The sequence below is a fragment of the Dendrobates tinctorius genome, unplaced genomic scaffold (assembly GCF_039654945.1).
Source record: "Dendrobates tinctorius isolate UK_male_01 unplaced genomic scaffold, ASM3965494v1 ptg000250l, whole genome shotgun sequence".
In the NCBI taxonomy this organism is placed as follows: Eukaryota; Metazoa; Chordata; class Amphibia; order Anura; family Dendrobatidae; genus Dendrobates; species Dendrobates tinctorius.
This window is the reverse complement of record NW_027361917.1, coordinates 7,112,762-7,118,759: the sequence shown is the minus strand read 5'-3', so window position 1 is coordinate 7,118,759 and position 5,998 is coordinate 7,112,762.

The following is a 5,998-nucleotide window of genomic DNA, read 5'->3' as shown; positions in this document are numbered from 1 at the left end:
AGTTATAAGGGTTAAAATTTGACCAGCGATTTCTCATTTTTGCAACACCATTTTTTTTAGGGACCACATCACATTTGAAGTCACTTTGAGGTGTCTATATGATAGAAAATACCCAAAAGTGACACCATTCTAAAAACTGCACCCTTCAAGGTGCTCATAACCATATTCAAGAAGTTTATTAACCCTTCAGGTGCTTCACAGGAATTTTTTGAATGTTTAATAAAAAATGAACATTTAACTTTTTTCACCAAAAATTACTTCAGGTCCAATTTTTTTTATTTTACCAAGGGTAACAGGAGAAATTGGACTGCAAAAGTTATTGTGCAATTTGTCCTGAGTACACTGATATGTGGGGGGGAACCACTGTTTCGGCGCATGACAGAGCTCGGAAGGGAAGGAGCGCAGTTTGACTTTTTCAACACAAAATTGGCTGGAATTGAGATCGGACGCCATGTCTTATTTGGAGAGCCCCTGATGTGCCTAAACAGTGGAAACTCCCCACAAGTGACCCCATTTTGGAAACTAGACCCCCCCAAGGAACTTATCTAGATGTGTGGTGAGCACTTTGAACCCCCAAGTGCTTCACAGAAGTTTATAACTCTTGGGCATGAAAATAGAAAAATCATATTTTTTCCACAAACATGATCTTTTAGTCCCCAATTTTTTTTATTTTCCCAAGGGTAACAAGAGAAATTGGACCCCAAAAGTTGTCCAATTTTTCCTGAGTATGCTGATACCCCATATGTGGGAGTAAACTACTGTATGGGCACACATCGGGGCTCGGAAGGGAAGTAGTGACGTTTTGGAATGCAGACTTTGATGAAATAGTCTGTGGGTGTCATGTCACATTTGGAGAGCCCCTGATGTGCCTAAACAGTGAAAACCCCCAACAAGTGACCCCATTTTGGAAACTAGACCCCCAAGTAACTTATCTAGATATGTGGTGAGCAATTTGAACCCCCAAGTGCTTCACAGTTTATAACGTAGAGCCATAAAAATAAAAAAAATCATATTGTTTTCCACAAAAATGATATATTTGCCCCCAATTTTTTATTTTCCCAAGGGTAACAGGAGAAATTGAACCCCAAAAAGTTGTTGTGCAATTTGTCCTGAGTAGGCTGATACCCCATATGTGGGGGTAAACCACTGTTTGGGCACATGGCAGAGCTTGGAAGGGAAGGAGCACTGTTTGACTTTTTCAACGCAGAATTGGCTGGAATTGAGGTCAGACGCCATGTCACGTTTGGAGAGCCCCTGATGTGCCTGAACAGTGGAAACCCCCCAATTCTAACTCCAACCCTAACCCCAACACACCCCTAACCCTAATCCCAACCCTAACCTTAGCCCTAACCCTATCCCTAACCCTAGCACCCTAACCCTGATGGGAAAAAGGAAATAATTACATTTTTTTCAATTTTAATATTTTTCCCTAACTAAGGGGGTGATAAAGGGGGGTTTGCTTTACTATTTATAGCGGGTTTTTATGTTTGGCAGCTGTCACATGCTAAAAGACGCTTTTTATTGCAAAAAATAGTTTTTGCATTACCACATTTTGAGAGCTATAATTTTTCCATATTTTGACCCACAGAGTCATGTGAGGTCATATTTTTTGCGGGACGAGTTGATGTTTTTATTGGTACCATTTTCGGGCACATGACATTTTTTTGATCGCTATTTATTCTGATTTTTGGCATGCAGAATGAACAGAAATCCAGCAATTTGGGGGGGCTTTTACACCGTTCCGCGTGTGGTAAAATTGATAAAGCAGTTTTATTCTTTGGGTCAGTACGATTACAGCCATACCTCATTTATATCTTTTTTTTATGTTTTGGCGCTTTTATACAATAAAAATAATTTGATATAAAAAATAATAATTTTTGCATCGTTTTATTCTGCGAGCTATAACTTTTTTATTTTTTTGCTGATGATGCTGTTTGGTGGCTCTTTTTTTGCGGGACAAGATGATGTTTTCAGCGGTAGCATGTTTATTTATATCCATCTTTTTGATTGCGCGTTATTGCACTTTTTGTTCAGTGGTATGATGATAAAGCATTGTTTTTTGCCTTGCTTTTTTTGTTTTTCTTTTAAGGGGTTCACTAAAGGGGTTAACTAGTGGGACAGTTTTATAGGGCGGGTCGTTATGGACAAAGCAATACTAAATGTATGTACTTTTATTGTTTTGGGGTTTTTTTTATTTACAAAAAAAAGAATTTATTAGGGAATATTTTTTTTTTTACTTAGGAATTTTTAAAAAATTATTTTTACACATGTAATTTTTTTAAAACTTTTTTACATTGTCCAGGCGGGGGGGGCATTACTATATAAAGTCAGATCGCTGATCTGACACTTTGCAGTGCACTGTGTCAGATCAGTGATTTGACAAGCCACCTCCCTGCAAGACCCGGAAGTCCCCTGCGGCCATCTTGGATCCGGGGGCCTGCAGGGAGGCGGCCCTCAGTCGGAACAACGCGAGCATATCGCATTGTTCCATGGGTCTCAGGGAAGCACGCAGGGAGCCCCCCTCCCTGCGTGATTCTTCCCTATGCCCCCGGTACACTGCGATCATGTTTGATCGTAGTGTGCCAGGGGTTAATGTGCCGGGAGCGGTCCGTGAACGCTCCTGGCACATAGTGCCGGGTGTCAGCTGTGATAATCAGCTGACAACCGCCCGCGATCAGCTGTGCTCCCCCCGTGAGCGTAGCTGATCGCTATGACGTACTATGCCGTCCATGGGCATTAAGGCCCAGGGTACATGGACGGGATAGTACGTCATATGTCAGGAAGGGGTTAACATCTGCTGAGATTCGCTTCTACCCACAGTTAGGGTGAGCCACCGTATTTGTAATCAGGATTATCGATTACAGGCCCACAGAGGTTTCGCACCCCCCTGAGCTGAACCCCTAGTTACTCGTCTGGGTGGTGCTGCACCTTTAAATCTGTGGACATGGCAAAATCTATAGGGTGCGTATTTGCACTGGACCAAATGGAGAGATGATAATGCAGATGTAGGCTATACAGTATATAGAGGAGCTGAGGATCAATATACTGCATATGGAGACTGTATATAGAGGGGCTGAAAAGCGATGTAGTGTGAATGGAGGCTGTTCATAAAAGGGGATGAAGAGCTACAACTGCTTCTCACTAAATTAGAATATCATCAAAGTTAATTTATTTCAGTTCTTCAATACAAAAAGTGAAACTCATATTATATAGTCATTACTCACAGATTAATCTATTTCAAATGTTTATTTCTGTTAATGTTGATTAATATGGCTTACAGCCTATGAAAACCCAAAAGTCATTATCTCAGTACATTAGAATACTTTATAACACCAGCTTGAAAAAGGATTTTAAATTCCGAAATGTTGGCCTACTGAAATGTATGTTCAGTAAATGCCCTCAATACTTGGTTGGGGCTGCTTAGGCATCAATTACTGCATCAATGTGGCGTGGCATGGAGGCGATCAGCCTGAAGCACTGCTGAAGTACCAATACCTGGTTTAAAAACAACAGTATCACTGTGCTTGATCGGCCAACAAACTCATCTGACCTTAACCCCATAGAGAATCTATGGGGTATTGTCAAGAGGAAGATGGGAGGCACCAGACCCAACAATGCAGACGAGTTAAAGGCTGCTATCAAAGCAACTGGGCTTCCATAACACCTCAGCAGTGTCACAGGCTGATCATCTCCATGCCACGCCATATTGATGCAGTAGTTGATGCAAAAGGAGCCCCGGCCAAGTATTGAGTGCATTTACTGAACATACATTTCAGTAGGCCAACATTTCGGATTTTAAAATCATTTTTCAAGCTGTGTTTTATAGTATTTTAGCTTACTGAGTTAATGACTTTGGGGTTTTCATTGGCTGTAAGCCATAATCATCAACATTAACAGAAATAAACACTTGAAATAGATCACTCTGTGTGTAATGACTCTATATAATATAGGAGTGTCACTTTTTATATTGAAGAACTGCAATGAATTAACTTTTTGATGATATTTTAATTTTGTGAGAAATACCTGTATGCTATCGTGGGGAAAAAAAATGATCATCAAAATAGCGGCAGCGTTCTAATAGATGCTACTGTGCAAGCGCCATCGCAATTTTGCTGTATGAAAAAGAATTTGGCTGCATCAAAATGGCACCGGTGGCGGCATTTTGTCAGAAAAAAATTGGCTGGCTTTTTATGGAGCCAATTTTTTTTCTCCAGCAAAATGGCGCTGGTAGTGGTGCTTGTGCAGTAGCATCTATTGGAACGCGATAGATGCTACTGCGCAGGCGCCACCACTGTCACCATTTTAATGAAGCTCTTTTTTCCCAAGATAGTATAGGACTAAACATAAATGCATATATGCATATTAAGCGCCGTCAACGCTATTTTGTTGAAATCTAATTTTTATTTGTAACCCCACAATAGTATATGCAGTATATGTAAGCAGGTTGCGGTATACAGTGACAGACAGAAGGTAGAGCAAGGGTCAACAAATTTAACAATTTTAATTTAACAGGGGGTTAAATCCTCGCAGGGAGATAAATGGTTAAATGAGGGTTAAACAGTTCAATGGCAAGCAATACGCAAAGTTAATGAGCAATAAACAAGATAACGGCAGTTCTTTTAAATCACTTATCGTGTCAGAGGCTTCCCAGTCTACAACTGAAGCTTTGAAGGCAGTGGCGCCAACAATGGCTGGCGCGGTGCTGTTCCAGTGGGGTCCTGCAAACAACGGTCCGTCTTCTGGCGGCAGCAGTCAGTCTCCGGCACCTTTCACTGAGCCCCTAGTCCATAAGTTAGTGCGGCCAAAGCAAACAGGATCGCAGCACTGACAGAGTCCGATGTGGACTGGCAAGGTGGGCTGCAAATGTCTGTCCAGTACTCGGCTTTCTCTATGTGGCACGTGTTCTGTACTCACAGTCACGGAGAGCAAGTCTCTTTCTCTGAGCAGCTGCTGTCACCTGAATGGCTGCTCTGCACGGGTTGCGCTGCTTTGTGCATCCACCGATACCAGTAAATCTCTCATGCAGTAAGTCTCTCACACAGGTGTCCCAGATCTGTGCTCTGCGGCCGGGAGCTTTTCCCAACCAACTCTTGCTCGGAGTACTTTGACCAACAAGGGTGCTGCTGCGTGTCTATCACTTTTAGGGAACACACCTCAGGATCCTGCACCCGGCCCCTGCTCCTCCGCATGAGCACCGCACTTTGCACAGCCGGGCACATGGCGCTCTGCACACACACTGTCTCGCCGAAGCTCCCGTTGAAGTTCTGCTGGAGCCCGGCTCCGCACTACCTCTCTTGCTGCGGAGCGTGTCGCACACCTGCCTCCGCTCTCACTGCCAGCAGGGAACTGACTCTTCGCGCGCTTTCTCCTCACTGCCTGGCTTAGCTGGGTCATGGGACATAGCGTTAACGGGCTGCGTTAACGGTATAGCATAACGCGATCGCGTTATGCTATACCCGCTAGCGCAGATGATTCATCTGTGCTAGCGGTGACGGAGCCTCCGATGCTGCAGCCCGCGTCTGAGGCTCCATCACTGAATGACGGCACATCGCGAGCGCATGCCACTTTACTGGCATGCGTCGCTATGCGCCCGAAAATGGGGGTCAATAGCAGTGTTAACGGACTGCGTTACACCGCCTTATGCCGCGGTGTAATGCAGTCCGTCTAACAGACTGCCATAACGCAATGTGACCCCGGCCTTAGAATGAGCGCAAACCCCACATGCAGTCACAAACTTTTTAATGTTTGTTACCACAGAGGGCTACCAGAAATCCCTCGCAATTGCCCCCCGGGTAGCTGCAATCCCAAGAAGAGCACTCAACACAGAATCGTGAAATTCCTGCATAAGTCCTAGACAGAAACGTTCCGGTATAAGATATACTGTGAAGCTGAAAACGAAGCAACATCTCAGTTAAACCCTGCTTTAAAAGGACAGCAGATGCAACCATGCCCCGTGAAAACAATCATAGCTATACAAGCCACTACTAATGTTCCAACT